The 17,294-nt window shown below is 39.4% G+C and overlaps 1 protein-coding gene across 11 annotated transcripts in view; it reads right to left on the reverse strand.

The window, feature by feature from the left end:
• Vps13 (vacuolar protein sorting 13C) overlaps positions 1-17,294 on the reverse strand; it is a 1,483,510-nt gene that overhangs the window by 925,542 nt on the left and 540,674 nt on the right. The gene's annotated exons all lie outside the window — the stretch shown is intronic.

Here is a 17,294-nt window from a genome sequence, read left to right on the forward strand (position 1 = left end):
TAGTTTCTTTGTTTTGTCCAAATGTTGTTCCAGTGATTGACTTAAGTGCGTTAAGTCTGGGTGTGCATTTGTTTTTTATGTTTGTGATGTGTTGTTTGAAAGACATGGATGTATCGTATGTTACACCAAGAATTTTCGGTGTGTTTGTGTGTGGTATTAGAGTGTTGTTGATGTAGAGATGAGGTATGTATTTGTGTTCTTTTGTCCAGTTGGTGAGAAGTGTTGCTGTAGATTTGGTTGGAGCTATTTTGAGTCTGTTTGTGATGAACCATATGTTGAGTGTGTCAAGGAATGGCTGGATTATTTCTGCAGCTTTGTCTGTGTTACGATGTGTGCATGTGATTGTTATGTCGTCTGCGTAGGAAGAGATTTGTATTTCTGAGGTGTCTGGCGTGGGTAAGTCATGCATGTATAGATTAAATAGTGTGGGGGATAGAACTGAGCCCTGTGGTACTCCGTTCTTAATGTTTCTGATGTGCGATGATTGGCCATTATATGACACGTAAGCATTCCTACCTGCCAGATAATTGGCCAGCCATCTTTTGGTGTTATTGTGCATGTCTGTGTTATATATTTTATTTGTTAGGTTATGGCGGGGGATAGCATCAAAAGCTTTACTAATGTCTAATGTTATAAGAAGTGTTCTTTGGTAGGGCCTATCTGAATTGATGCCATCTAAAATTCTTTGTGTGAGGTTTGTCAGAAGAGTGTTTGTGGAGTGTAGTGGCCTAAAACCGTGTTGTGAGTCAGCAAGGGGAATATGTGGTGTGACAAGTTTAAGTATTAGGCGTTCAATGACTTTAGAGGGGGTGCAGAGAAGTGTGATTGGACGGTGCAATGTTGGGATTGTTGGGTCTTTGTTCGGTTTTGGAATGGTGATTATTTTACCATGCTTCCAGATGTCGGGTATAGTGTTGTGTGAACAGCTGTAGTTTGCAATGTTTGTGAGTGCGTGTATACCTTGTGGTCCAATGTGTTTTAGGTGGATGTTGCTTATGTTATCAGGGCCACAGGCAGATGAGTGCTTGAGACTATGTATTATGAGTTTTGTCTGACTGTCTATGAAGGGTATATAGTCTGAGTCTGTGGGAAAGTCTTTCTTACATCGAATGGTGCGTCGGTCGTCAGGGTGAGAAGTGAGATGGCTTGTCTGTGCAAAATGACGTATGAGTGCGTTTGCTTGTTGTCTGTTTGAGGGTAGATTATCTGTTGTTGTGATTATTGCTGCGTGAGTGTGTGTAGTGTTACTGTTGGATAGTGTAACGCTGTTGAGTGTTTTGTACAATTTGCTGGTGTTTGTTTTGTGATCAAGTGTATTGATAAGTTTTGCCAATTTTGTGTTTTTTGTTCATGTATTTTATTGGCAATCACAGTGTTTAGTGTTTATATTTGGTCTGCTATGTTTTGAGGGATAGGTGTGGGGGTACCGTGTTTAAGTGTGTCACGTTGTCTGATGAGGCTTTGGATTTCTGGTGTGAAGTTGGGGTTGTGTGATTTTCTGTTGCCTCTAGGGATGTATCTCTTGTCTGCATTTTGTATGATTGTATTAAAAGTGTGCACAGCATTGTTTATGTTTGTGATTGGTGTACTGTTAAGTGTTTCAAAATGTTGTTCTGTCTCTTCAGTAAAAACTTCCCAGTTAGCTCTCTTGTAATTGGTGTAAGTGTGTCTGTGGCCGACTGGGGTGCATCTTGTTTTGGTGGTGATGATGATTGGAAGGTGGTCAGAATCAAGGGTTCCGACCACTCTCCATGATGTTGTTGGGGTTAGGCAGGGGGAGCAAAAGGTGATATCAGGAGAGGAGGGAGTGTAGAGGGCTTGGTGTGGGATATGTGTATGATTATGTGTGTTGTTCATGATAGTCAATGAGTCAAACTGAGTCTGTATATCAAGCCCTCTGTCTGTGTCAGGGTTGTCGACATACCAGGCAGATGACTTGGCGTTGAAGTCTCCACCCATTATCAGGTTGGGGATTGAGGCTAGTTGGCTAAAATGAGGCCTGAAGGTGTCTGGAACTGTGGGGGATGATTGGGGGGGAATGTACATGTTAACTATTGTCAGTGTTGATTTGTTAACTGTGCGGATTCGAATGGATTGGATTTCTGTAGTGTTATCTGTGGTAGGGAGGAGAATATTGGTTGTGGCACTTGTGTCCACAAAACAGATGGAGTGGTGGATCAGGGTGATGAGTCCACCGCCATAGCCGTCAGTCCGGTCTTGTCTGATGGTGGTGTAATTATGAAATGATGGTGTTTTGTGTGAGTGTCTTAGTTTTGTTTCTTGTAAAATCGCAATGTGTATGTTGTGTTGTTTAAGAAAGTGTTCAAGTTCATGTTTTTTCGTGTTAATACCATCAATGTTGTGTTGTAATATGTTGATGTTGTGTGTTTTGTATGTGTTGTATGTTGCCGTTTGGGGATGAGGTTGGGGTGGTAGTGGGGAAGGTGTAGGATCTGGGTCAGAGGGGGGGAAAGGAGAGATCGGGGACAAAGGAAGGGGAGTACTAATCGGGGGTAAGGGCAGAGGGAAATTGGGAGTGGGTGAGGGTGCTGGCTGTGGTTGGGGAGGTGGGAGTGGAGTTACTGGAGGGCAGGTAGAACATGTCCAAGTGTTTGTGTATTGGTTTGTGTCAGCAAGTGTTGTACAAGTGAGGTGGGCCCAGTTTTTGCACATATTGCACTGAACTGAGCCCTTTGTCTGTCTGCTCGAAGTAATGGGTTTAGAGCATGTTGGGCATGTGTATTTTGTGGTGGGCCCAGGATTGCTCTCTACATCTCCAGCTAAAAGTAGAAGAGGAGGAGTGATCGCCGGAAAATCACTCCTCGGTGCAGAAAAAACGTAATATTGCATGTTGGGAAAAAGGATTGTGGTACTCCCCAAGGTAGGCGTAGCTCCTCTTGGGGATCGGTGCCACCTGCGTAGAGCCGGTGGCCAGGGGTAGATGCTGCCATTTGGCCCCCAACTCTTGGGGTTGGGGGGTGGTCCCACGACGTAGAAGCTGCAGCTCCAGTTGGTGAGAAGTGTTGCTGTAGATTTGGTTGGAGGTATTTTGAGTCTGTTTGTGATGAACCATGTGTTGAGTGTATGAAGGTATGGCTGGATTATTTCTGCAGCTATGTCTGTGTTACGATTTGTGCATGTGATTGTTATGTCGTCTGCATAGGAAGAGATTTGTATTTCTGAGGTGTCTGGTGTGGGTAAGTCATGCATGTATAGATTAAAGAGCGTGGGGGATAGAACAGAGCCCTGTGGTACTCCATTCTTAATGTTTCTGATGTGCAATGATTGGCCATTATATGACACGTAAGCATTCCTGTAGGGAAGAGGCCAAACGCAGAGTATGGGAGTCCAATATATTTTACGTTTCGCCCAGCAGGGCTTCTTCAGAAATAACATCAACGAAAAACATTTTACTCCTTATATAGCCCGAGCCTTGCGGGGAGAAACAAACGTCAAGCAGGTATTTATTGTGTGCCTTGTCTAGGTTGTGAAAAGGTTTACATTGGTGAAAGTTTCCGTGGTATTGATAAGAGGGTATTAGAACATATATATGATATGAAAACATACAATATGAATAATGCCATTGTTAAACATAGATTCGATACCGGCTACAATACTGATTGGAATAATTCCAAGATCATAAAATATGAAAACCATACAATGAAACGTAGATGTTTAGAATCGGCGTTTATATCCCTCATAGAAAATATAAATCAGAATAGTGGATTTTTTACAATAAACAAACCATTGGCAATTTTAATTACAAGTAACAAGCAATTTGCGCAAATTGTGTGTACACCATTTTAATGTTTGTTTCTCCCCGCAAGGCTCGGGCTATATAAGGAGTAAAATGTTTTTCATCGATGTTATTTCTGAAGAAGCCCTGCTGGGCGAAACGTAAAATATATTGGACTCCCATACTCTGCGTTTGGCCTCTTCCCTACAGAGCTGTTGCAGTCATTGCTGCTTTTACTCATCGTAAGCATTCCTACCTGCCAGATAATTGGCCAGCCATCTTTTGGTGTTATTGTGCATGTCTGTGTTATATATTTTATTTGTTAGGTTGTGGCGGGGGATAGCATCAAAAGCTTTACTAATGTCTAATGTTATAAGTAGTGTTCTGTGGTGGGGCCTATCTGAATTGATGCCATCTAAAATTATTTGAGTGAGGTTTATCAGAAGTGTGTTTGTGGAGTGTAGTGGTCTAAAACCATGTTGTGAGTCAGCAAGGGGAATATGTGGTGTGACAAGTTTAAGTACTGTATTAGGCGTTCAATGACTTTAGAGGGGGTTCAGAGAAGTGTGATTGGGCAGTGCGATGTTGGGTCTTTGTTCGGTTTTGGAATGGTGATTATTTTACCATGCTTCCAGATGTCGGGTATAGTGTTGTGTGAATAGCTGTAGTTTGCAATGTTTGCGAGTGTGTGTATACCTTGTGGTCCAATGTGTTTTAGTTGGATGTTACTTATGTTATCAGGGCCACAGGCAGATGAGTGCTTAAGATTATGTATTATGTGTTTTGTCTGACTGTCTATGAAGGGTGCATAGTCTGAGTCTGTGAGAAAGTCTTTCTTACGTCGAATAGTGCATCAGTCGTTAGGGTGAGAAGTGAGATGGCTTGTCTGTGCAAAATGATTTATGAGTGTGTTTGCTTGTTGTTCTGTTTGAGGGTAGATTGTCTGTTGTTGTGATTATTGATGCGTGAGAGCATGTTGTGTTACTGTTGGATAGTGTAATGCTGTTGAGTGTTTTGTACAATTTGCTGGTGTTTGTTTTGTGATCAAGTGTTGCCAATTTTGTGTTTTTTGTTCATGTATTTTATTGGCAATCACAGTGTTTAGTGTTTGTATTTGGTCTGCTATGTTTTGAGGGATAGGTGTGGGGGTATTGTGTTTAAGCGTGTCTCATTGTCTGATGAGGCTTTGGATTTCTGGTGTGAAGTTGGGATTGTTTGATTTTCTGTTGCCTCTAGGGATGTATCTCTTGTCTGCGTTTTGTATGATTGTATTAAAAAAGTGTGCACAGTATTGTTTATGTTTGTGATTGGTGTACTGTTAAGTGTTTCAAAATGTTGTTCTGTCTCTTCAGTAAAAACTTCCCAGTTAGCTCTCTTGTAATTGGTGTATGTGTGTCAGTGGCCAACTGGGGTGCATCTTGTTTTGGTGGTGATGATGATTGGAAGGTGGTCAGAATCAAGGGTTCCGACCACTCTCCATGATGTTGTTGGGGTTAGGCAGGGGGAGCAAAAGGTGATATCAGGAGAGGAGGGAGTATAGAGGGCTTGGTGTGGGATATGTGTATGATTGTGTGTTGTTCATGATAGTTAATGAGTCAAACTGAGTCTGTATATCAAGACCTCTGTCTGTGTCAGGGTTGTCGACATACCAGGCAGATGACTTGGCATTGAAGTCACCACCCATGATCAGGTTGGGGATTGAGGCTAGTTGGCTAAATTGAGGTCTGAAGGTGTTTGAAACTGTGGGGGATGATTGGGGGGGAATGTACATGTTAACTATTGTCAGTGTTGATTTGTTGCCTGTGCGGATTCGAATGGATTGGATTTCTGTAGTGTTATCTGTGGTAGGGAGGAGAATATTGGTTGTGGCACTTGTGTCCACAAAACAGATGGAGTGGTGGATCAGGGTGATGAGTCCACCGTCATTGCCATTGGTTTGGTCTTGTCTGATTTACCTAGTTGTATTTACCTAGTTGTAATATACGGGAGGGAAGCTATGCTCGTGGTGACCCGTCTTTGTATCTCTCCGCATCAAGTTTTATCTTAAAATCTTGTATAGTGTTAGCACATACTGTTTTGTTGTCTAATTTGTTCCATGTATTTATTGCTCTGTGTGGGAAACTGTTCCTTTTCAATTTTTTTCTATAACTATCCTTTTTCAATTTTTTTCCGTGTCCTCTTGTTTTACCGTTGTCCCACATTAATAGGTCGTTCCTGTCTAAAACTTCCATTCCTTTCATTATTCTGTAGATAGTTAGCAAATCTCCTCTTTCTCTTTGTTCCAGAGTTGGTAGGTTCAATTTGGATAGTCTTTGCTCATATGTTAGTTCGGCGAGTGTTGGTGCTAGTTTTGTTGTCGCTCTTTGTAATCTTTCTAGTTTCTTAATATTCTTTTTGGTACTGGGTGTCCAAAGTGATGCTGCGTACTCGAGTTTTGGTCTTATTAGTGTAGTAAGTATTTTCCTTATCATTTCTTCGTCCATTTAGGTAAATGCCACTTTGATTGCTCTCAATAAGTTGTAGGTTTCTCCGAACATCTTGTTTATATGCTTATCTGGTTTCATGTCCTTTCCAATCATCACTCCAAGATCTTTTTCATAGTTTGTTTTATTTATTTTTTCTTCCCCAATTCTGTAATCTTTTGATATTCTATTTTTACTTTCCAAATTCCATTATGCTGCATTTCTTAATATTGAATTTTACTTCCCACTTTTGAGTCCAATTCCATATTGTGTCTAGATCTTGTTGCAATGAGTTGCAGTCCTCTTCCGTTTTTACCTTCTTGAGTAATTTTGCATCATCTGCAAAAAAAATTATATAGCACTCCACGCCTTCATTCATGTCATTAATGTATACAGCGAACATGATCGGGGCCAGTACTGTTGTGGGACCCCGCTTTTTACTTCTTCCCAGTTGGAGAATTTTTCTCTAATTACAACTCTCATTTTCCTCCCAATCAGAAAGTCTTTCATCTATTCCAATAATTTTCCTCTGATGCCACCTTTTGACTCTATCTTATTTATTAGTTTCCTATGAGGTACCTTATCGAATGCCTTTTGCAGGTCCAGAAAAGCACAGTCTGCCCATCCATCTCTTTCTTCTATTATGTCTACTAATTTTGAGTAAAAGCAAATCAGATTTGTTGTACAGGATCTCCCTTGTCTAAATCCAAATTGATTTGGGTTCAGTATAGATTTTTCTTCCAGGTACTTAACCCATCTGTTTTTGATCACTCTTTCACAAATTTTTGCTATTGTGCTTGTTAGTGAGACCGGTCTGTAGTTAGATGGATCTTCCTTATCACCTCCCTTATAAATTGGTACAATGTTTGCTTTTTTCCAGTCCAATGGTACTTTTCCTTCTTTAATTGATGATTTAATTATATCATATATTTTGTCAGTTAATTCTTCCATGCATTCTTTCAGTATCCAGTTTGCTATTCCGTCTGGGCCATGTGATTTTCTGACATCCAGGGTTTTAATTTGATCACTGATTTCTTTTTGTGTTACGTTTATTTCTTTCATTGCTGGGGATAATTCTCTCTCTCTAACTTCACTGTTAGGCGAGTTTTCCATTGTGAATACTGATCTGAAGTGGTTGTTCATTATTTCATGGTGGTGTAATTATGAAATGATGGTGTTTTGTGTGAGAGTCTTAGTTTTGTTTCTTGTATAATTGCAATATGTATGTTGTGTTGTTTAAGAAAGTGTTCGAGTTCATGTTTTTTCGTGTTAATACCATCAATGTTGTGTTGTAATATGTTGATGCTGTGTGTTCTGTATGTGTTGTATGTTGCCGTTTGGGGTTGAGGTTGGGGTGTTAATGGGGAAGGTATAGGATCTGAGTTAGAGGGGGGAAAGGAGAGATTGGGGACAAAGGAAGGGGAGTACTGATTGGGGATAAGGGCAAAGGGAAATTGGGAGTGGGTAAGGGTGCTGGCTGTGATTGGGGAGGTGGGAGTGGGGTTACTGGAGGGCAGGTAGAACATGTCCAAGTGTTTGTGTATTGGTTTGTGGCAGCAAGCGTTGTACAAGTGAGGTGGGCCCAGTTTTTGCACATATTGCACTGAACTGAGCCCTTTGTCTGTCTGCTCGAAGTAATGGGTTTAGAGCATGTTGGGCAAGTGTATTTTGTGGTGGGCCCAGGATTGCTCTCTACATCTCCGGCTAAAAGTAGAAGAGGGGTGATTGCCAGAAAATCACCCCTTGGTGCAGAAAAAACGTAATATTGCATGTTAGGAAAAAGGATTGTGGTACTCCCCAAGGCAGACATAGCTCCTCTTGGGGATTGGTACCACCTGTGTAGAGCCGGTGGCCAGGGCTGGTTGCTGCTGTTTGGCCCCCAACTCTTGGGGTTGGGGGGTGGTCCCACGACGTAGATGCTGCAGCTCCAGGACCTTTGTAGATGGTTATTAGGTCCCCTCATTCTCTTCTTTGTTCCAGGGTTAGTAATTCCAGTTCGGCCAGTCTTTGTAGGCATCATGAGGTGTGAGTGGGTATATGAAGATACCTGCATCAGCATATTGATTATATTTATATTTAGTTGTATCTGAGTGACCCCCATATTCTGTGAACTAGCCTGATCATATTTTCTATTATTATTAATACTCAGAGTGAAAGAGATTGAGTAATACAGCTGCAATTTTATATTTTATAACATGAGTATTGTGATGCATCATCAAATCATTGTACATCAGGCATCTGATGCTGCCCACGAGAATTTGACTTATATTGAAGAGTTTAATTTTATTCTCCTCTCCCATAACAGTTGTTTTCTTAGATCACCCCAATGCCACAATCAATCTCTCCTCATCCTTCTCCACATTCAACAACTCTCTAAAATACTCAACCCATCTTCCCCTTACTGTTTTCATTTCCATTAACATCTGTCCATCTGCACCTTTTACCTTTACCTCTCTACCTGAGTCACCCTCCCTCACTCTCTTAATTTCCTTAACCCATTCAACTCCGATGACAAGATGTCTTGTCATTTGGTCAAATAAAACAAAAAATCATAAAACACCAAAATGTTTGATCAAACACCAGAAAAATATGACGTCAGTCCTCGCTTCGCTGCGAGCGAAGCGAGGATTGACGTCATATTTTTCTGGTGTTTGATCAAACATTTTGGTGTTTTATGATTTTTTGTTTTATTTGACCAAATGACAAGACATCTTGTCATCGGAGTTGAATGGGTTAATAATCTCTTAAAAAATTTCTGTCAAAATCCTACCCCACCTTACATGTGCTCTGCTCTTTGCCTCCTTTATCTTATGTTTTGCTTTTCTTTCTTGTACTTCTCAAATGCTTCCTGAGTTCTACTTTGAAACCAATCCACATATGCTTGCTTCTTCTCTTCTGCTACCATCATCCTCCCACTCACTACCCTTCCTTCTATTCCCTCCCATCCTCCTAGTTCCACATACCATCTTTGCACACCTTGTCACTTCCTCACTGAAATACACCCATTCCCATTCTACTCCTATCTCTACTTTATCCTTCAACACCTTCCACACTTCTCAAAACTTCTGTTATTTCTTCTCCTTTTCCATTTCATTAAAATTGTTTACTTTAAGCACTTTACCTTCCATGCTTTTCCTCTTTCTCCACTTACTCTCAATTTCCATTCTATCAAAAAATATCTGACACTCCCCCATTCTCTCCCCTAAGAACATAAACAGAACTTTTCCCATTCTTCCATTCATGCCTTATCAACTACCTTTCCATCGATCACACTTACCCATGCATATTTTGCTGGACTCTTCTCATAAATAATGTGTTGGCTATCATCAACTCCCATTCTTAACATATCAAAATCAACTCTCCACTATGATTTTTACTTGGCACTCCAAAATTCCCTACTATATTGCTTCATCCCCTACTCTAGCATTGATATCTCCCAATACTACATTAATATGCCTCCCAAAACTCTCTAAGCACTCATTTAAATTATCCAAATATCCCCCCTTTCCTCTTCATTCTTTTTATTACCAGGTCCATATGCACTTACAAAATCCCACATCTCCCATACCAGTTTCACCTTCATCCATATTAAATTTGAAGATACTTTACTGCACTCCAAGGACTTTCCTATGTCATCACTTTTCAGCACAGCTACTCCTTCTCTCTCTCACCCCCTCCTTTATCCTGACACACTCCAACTCATAATTACCCTTGCTTTTCAACTTAGTTTCACTTATCACCAACACATCAAACTTCTCAAATATACTATCCCTTCTTGTTTACTTTCATCTACACCACAATCCATGCATATTAATGACCCAAATTTTAGGATTCTGGTTGTATATTTTCTCCCAAACCATTTTATGCCTTGACTTCTCATAGGGTGAGTATACAGAGAGCAGCATACTTAGTCCCATCACTCCATCCCACTTTGTCACATTTTATAACTCACAGAAGAACAGAAGATTGCACATCGCTACAAGAAAACCTAGACAAAATATGGGAATGGAGTCAGAGATGTGAGATGAACTTCAACATTAACCCCTTCCATACGGTGCCGCACACATAGGCGTCATGAGGAGCAAGTGGATTCGCGACGCTGCCATATCGGCGTCTTGATTATATTTATTGTAGTCGCCCCTGTATTTTTACATTCTCCCAAATGCGCCCTGAATCCCATTCTCTGTGGTTTTCAAAATTCGCGGGTGAAAGAGAGAACGATCGACATAAGCGGTGACTATATTTTATGAGGCGAATATTATTACGTTACGTCATACGGCTGGCATTGGCTGCTGCCCGCGAGATTTAAGTCCCGTACTGAAGTGGTTAAGAAATGTAGCATAATGGAATTTGGAAAAAGCAAAAATAGAGTATCGGGTCAATATAGAATTTGAAACAAAGAAGTAAAAAAAGTTTATTCAAAAAGGGACCTGGGAGTAAATGTCTAAAGTGACTTGACACCTGATAAACATGTCAATAAATCATTTGGAGAGACTTTTAACTTAAGATCAATGAAAGTGGCCTTCGACTACATAGATGAGATGGTTAAAAAATAGTTGTTACACTGATAAGACCTAAACTAGAATATGCTGCAACACTGTGAGAACCTAGCATAAAGAACAAAAGAAAATTAGAATCCAAAGAGCAGCAACAAAAATGGCACCTACACTGTCAAATCTGACATATGAACAAAGATTGGAGAAATTAAATCTGTCAACACTGGAAAAGAGAAGAGAAAGAGATGATTTGTTGACCATTTACAGAATTATGAAAGGGATGGAAATTCTCAACAGAGACAACATATTAAAGTGGGACAGGAGAGAAACAAGAGGACACAAAAAGAAACTAAAGAAGGACAGTTACAGAAGAGACCTGAAAAAAAAAAAATAGCTTCCCACATAGAGTGATTGATGTCTGGAACAAACTAAATGGAGAAACAGTGAGTGCCAAAACTATACATGATTTTAAGAATAAACTGGATGTGGAGAGATACAAAAACGGGTCTTTACAAGCATAGCTCTCGTCCCATAAAACACAACTAGGTAAATACAACTTATTGAGAGCAATCAAAGTGGCAATCAAAGTGGCATTTACCTATATGGACGAAGAAATGATAAGGAAAATACTTACTACACTAATAAGACCAAAACTCGAGTATGCAGCATCACTTTGGACACCCAGTACCAAAAAGAATATTAAGAAACTAGAAATATTACAAAGAGCGACAACAAAACTAGCACCGACACTCGCCGAACTAACATATGAGCAAAGACTATCCAAATTGAACCTACCAACTCTGGAACAAAGAAGAGAAAGAGGAGATTTGCTAACTATCTACAGAATAATGAAAGGAATGGAAGTTTTAGACAGGAACGACCTATTAATATGGGACAACGGTAAAACAAGAGGACACGGAAAAAAATTGAAAAAGGATAGTTATAGAAAAAACTTGAAAAGGAACAGTTTCCCACACAGAGCGATAAATACATGGAACAAATTAGACAACAAAACAGTATGTGCTAACACTATACAAGATTTTAAGATAAAACTTGATGCGGAGAGATACAAAGATGGGCACCACGAGCATAGCTCCCCTCCCGTATATTACAACTAGGTAAATACAACTAGGTAAATACATAGGAATCATAGAGGGAGAAAATTCTTTCCTCCCCTACTGCAGGGGACACAGGGGAAAAGAAAAGGTATACTCAAAGAAGTGATAAAAGACAGTTTTAGGGGAACAACCTCAAGGAGGGTGTAGTTGTAGTACAAAAGTAGCCTCATTCATCTAATAGAGATTTTACTCTAACATTGACAAATGATGCATGGCTCTAGTCCATAGTGGTGCTACAAAACATGCACTGGCTGCATGCTACTACATAATTAATACTGTACAATAATATAAGTCAATATCCCAAAAAACATCCTTACCTTTTCCCCAAAACTTCTTACAAATTTGCCTTATATAAAAAAAAAATTCAACACACTCTACTTTTCCTAAACCCAAGATGTTCATCACCTATTACTCCTTATGTTCCTCTCCTAATCCTCTTAATACCTTCCCATATACTTTTCCAACTACACTCAACGAACTGATACCTGTGGTATTTGCCTGGGTAACCAAAGCTGCTCCTAGGAAACCATGCGGCCAGTAGGGGAGGCAAGAGTTTCTTGTGGCAGTTTGGCCCCCAATCTTGGATCACCTTGACATGAGAGGCACACAAACCCTTTCTACACCCTACACAAACACAGCTCAACCACTAAATGGAAGAACACCCACACATGCCATAAATATATCAAAACAACACCCAAATACCTATATCACACACAAATATTCTCTTCTTGTCCTCCACAACCATCAGACACCAGCCTCCAGAAGCATATCCATAATCACATCACTCACTGCTCCATCAACAAACTGAAAGACAACACATTGTTGCATGCCAAACCTCCTGATATCCACCTCTCTGAATATTTTCTCCACTGATAAGACAAGAGTTCACCTGGCCAAGCTATGATGAGGACACCATCCAGCCTTTCTAAATTACCAGAGGAGGTTGGATGACAGCATTCCAGATAACTGAACTGTCCAGGATGTAACACTTCATCCCATTCTTTACAACACATTATAGAAGACTGCACTGAAGATAATCATCCATGCCAACAACACAATAAACTCTATATGGAATTTGAGGGAAATCCCTGTTCCCATTGTGGCATTCCTCAAGGAGATGGGACTGCTTGGTCAGTCTAGGGAATGACAACAACAACAGCAACATGGAACATAAGAGAGGAAGAGAGGAGTTTGAATGTGTTTGAGATATAATGTCTGAGAAATATAATAGGGGTTACTAGGCTGGATAGAGTGAGAAATGAGGAGGTAAGGAGGAGAACATGAGTGGAAAGGGAGTTGGGAGATAGAGTTGATGAAAGAGTATTGGGATGGTTTGGACACATGGAAGGAATGAGCGAAGAGAGATTAGTAAAAGAGGTGTGGAAGGCAGAGGTGGAAGGAGTGAACATGAGGGGGCAACCTAGGATGAGATGGATGGATGGGTAAAAGGGGCACTGGGAAAGAGGGGAATGTCTGTTGAGGAAGGACGGGAGAGGACAGAAGATAGGGGTGAATGGAGTTTGGTTGTGTATTGATGATACTATGATGCATGAGGAGGAGTGAGTGGGGGATGGGGGTGAGGGAGTACGTATGAGAAATAAATTGATGCAACCCTTTTCTGCATGAGGGAACGGAGAAGGGGGGGTTGCCGATTTAATGAAGCGGCCTTTCTGTGGATGTGCTGTGTCTTGCAACACTGCTTCTGACCCAGGGCAGTGGACAAGATGCAGGGATGACCCATAATCCTGGAGGTGCCAAGATAAGAGGGAGAAAAGAGGATAGAGGGGAGTGTAGTATGTAGGGGATGGAATGGGTGGGAGTGGTTTCTACCCCTTTTTTTTTTGGCTACCTCCTGTGTAAGGGGGAAAAACCCTTTGGTATATGTATTTACCTAGTTGTGTATGTATTTATGTATATTTATCCATTTTTATTTGTATAGCAGAACTATATAAGCACTTCAGTCTTCCAGAACATTCCCCTCCCTACGGCACACATTAAATAACTGCATAAGCTAATCCAGTATGAGTGTTCCTCCTTAGTCATGACAACAATCCAACCCAGGATTACAAAGGCGGAGCACGCAGACAGGAGACCTTTTGATCCATATCTAGGTCAGATGCGAAAAAAAAATCATATTAATAATAAAACAATAAATAAAAACTATAATAATGTAAATAACAAATAAAATACATAAATAAATAAATGCATAGGTATAGTTAAATAATAAACAAACAGGTAAATAGTAAATAATAATAAATTGACATATAACTAATAATAAATGAAAATCAGACACAAATGATAACAAAACAAAAACAAATAATATAAGATAAATTATAATCATTACAGCATCTTACTTAGGTATTTATCTAACTGATTCTTAAAGCTTCGAACTGAACTACATTGCACTACCTCTGCAGGAAGTTTATTCCATTCATTTACTACACGGTTGGCAAAGTTGTTTCTACCTACTTCTAAATTGAATCTATTTCCGGATAGTTTGAGACCATTGTTTCTTGTCTGATTCTCATTCAATGTGAAAATTTGGTCACTTTTGATGTTGTCAATTCCCTTTAAAATCTTAAAGACCTGTATCAAGTCACCTCTGAGTCTACGCTTTTTTAGGGAAAACAGATTCATGTGTTTTAGTCGATCTTCGTATGATTTATTTTTGATATTTGGAATCAGTTTTGTGGCTCGCCGTTGTACTTTTTCCAGTCTGTCAATGTCTTTAATGAGATTCGGTGACCATACAGAAACAGCATATTCCAAATGTGGACGAACTAACGATTTATATAGATTGTTAATGAGTGATGGACTTTTCAAATCAAAAGATCGTGCAATCAGTCCCAGAATCTTATTTGCTTTCTCAGAGGCTGAAATACACTGCTTGGATGATTTGAGGTCGTTACTGATAATTACGCCGAGATCTTTTTCACTATCCACTTTTGTTAACGAATTACCAAATAACTTGTAATCGTACTTACTGTTATTTTTACCTATGTGCATTACCTTGCATTTACTTGTGTTAAATTTCATTAGCCACTTTTCAGACCATTGCTGTAATTGATCTAAATCTTCTTGAATATCTAATTGGTTTGAGTGATCATTTGCCACTCCGCACAGTTTTGTATCATCAGCAAATTTGGAAACTGTAGATTTTAGTCCATGGTCTATATCATTTATATATACTATGAATAGAAGTGGCCCAAGAACGGAACCCTGAGGAAATCCACTTGCAACACTTTTCCATCCAGAAGTTTTTCCATTTAAAACAACTCTCTGTTTTCGACCCTTCAACCAATTACTAGTCCAATCTAATAGGCTACCACTTATTCCATGCAAAGCTAATTTAGTAAGTAGTCTTTCGTGTGGGACGGTATCAAAAGCTTTTGCAAAGTCTAGATATACTAAATCTATATTGTTTCTTTTGTCATAATTCGAGATAACTGTGTTGTAGAATTCGAGTAAGTTAGTTACACAAGAACGTTTCCGTCTGAAACCATGCTGGCTATCATTTATCAAACGGTTACTTTCTAAATGATGTTCGATAGCATCTCTGATGATAGTTTCCATTATTTTTCCTACGATTGATGTCAAACTTATAGGCCTATAGTTATTTGGTTTCTTTTTGTCACCTTTTTTGAATATGGGAGTAACGTTAGCTAGCTTCCATTCTCTTGGGACATCTCCGGATATGATGGATTTCTTGAAAATAATTTCTAATGGAACAACAATCTCATTTTTCATTTCCTTTAAGATTCTTGGATGCCAACCGTCAGGCCCTGGTGTTTTAGTAACTTTGAGTTTGTCTATACACCTTTTAATTTTTTCTTTTGTTATATTTACCGTAGTGAGTAAGTTTACCCCAGACTTTTCACAGGCTTCAGTTTGGAATTCACTTTGAGGTGTTTCGTTTACGAATACCGAGCTAAAATAATTGTTTAAGATATTACACATTCCTTCATTTGAATATTCAAGTTGACCGTCAGCAGATAATAGTGGACCAATGTGATTCCTAACAACCTTTTTATCTCTAATGTAACTATAAAATTCTTTGGGATTCTCTTTGGATTTATCAGCGATGTTCATTTCGTACTGTCGTTTTCTTTTCCTTATTGTCTTTTTTAAATCTTTCTGTATTGATACATAATTTTCATAGTCATTAGATGCACCCGAGCACTTATATTTCTTATAAGCCTGTATCTTTTTAGCAATACTTTTTTCAGTTTCTTTGTCGAGCCACTTTGGGCGAGCCTGATTTGGGGGACGTCTGTCTTTAAAAGGAATGTAAGTTTGAATCATCTTAGTGAGCGTATTTTGAAATATTTCCCACATCTGATCTACAGGTTTTTCGTTTAATTTTGCCTCCCAATCTGTAAGCTGAAGCTCCTGACGTAGTCCTATGAACTGAGCTTTACTGAAATCGGGTATTTTAGAAACACAAGTATCTATTCTAAAATTGTTTAGGAGTTTGAATCTAACTAAGTTGTGATTGCTATTTGCAACAGATTCACCGACTTCTACATCAGTTACCATGCTTTCGCGGCTAGTGATCAAAAGATCGAGTAAGTTTCCATATCTTGTGGGCTCTTTTACATGCTGAATTAAGTAATTGTCACCAAGAAAATCAATCAAGCGACTACCTATATGGCCATGTTCAAGGGTCATCCAATCAATGTCAGTAAAATTGAAATCACCCATTATCAATAAATCCCGGTTGCAGAAACTAGACAGTTCTTGAAATAACAGTTGGTCGTCTGCTAATGATAATGTCTTTGGCCTATATATTACACCTATATTCATTTTTTGTCCATTTGTTTGGGTTAACTCAACCCACAAACTATCATATGCATCCTGTTTCACTTTCTCTAAAACACAAGCATGAACATTGTTTTTAACGTACAATAGAACACCCCCACCTTTCTTGTGGTTTCTATCCTGATGAAAGTGTTTAAATCCCGCAATATTAAATTCAGCTTCGAACTCTGTACCATTTAACCATGTCTCAGTTATTCCTATCATATCGGGATTTTCGCTTTTGACATACGCCTGTATTTCTTGAAATTTGTTCCTAATACTACGAGCATTAAAGTACATGATATTTTTTCCTCCACTGACATTACATCCCATCGTGATCTTTTGTCTTCCACTGACATTACATCCTATCTTGATATTTTGGCCTTCATTCACATTCAGTCCGGTATCCCTTCCTAAAATTATATTTTGTCCTTCACTGACATTATATCCTACCGTGATATTTTCTCCTCCATTATCATTACATCCTATCGTGATATTTTGTTCTCTACTATCATTACTTCCCATCGTGATCTTTTGTCCTCCAGGTGCCTTATATGTTTCCATAATTTTCAATGCTATTTGTACCTCGCCTTTACTTATACCCCTATAATTTTCCTCTCACATCACAGTCATTCCTAGCTCCTCCCACTGCCACAATCAATCCCACCCTTAGCTTTTCTAAACA

Source organism: Oratosquilla oratoria, chromosome 27 (genome assembly GCF_046742065.1).
Source record: "Oratosquilla oratoria isolate Oo_2021 chromosome 27, ASM4674206v1, whole genome shotgun sequence".
Lineage (NCBI taxonomy): Eukaryota > Metazoa > Arthropoda > Malacostraca > Stomatopoda > Squillidae > Oratosquilla > Oratosquilla oratoria.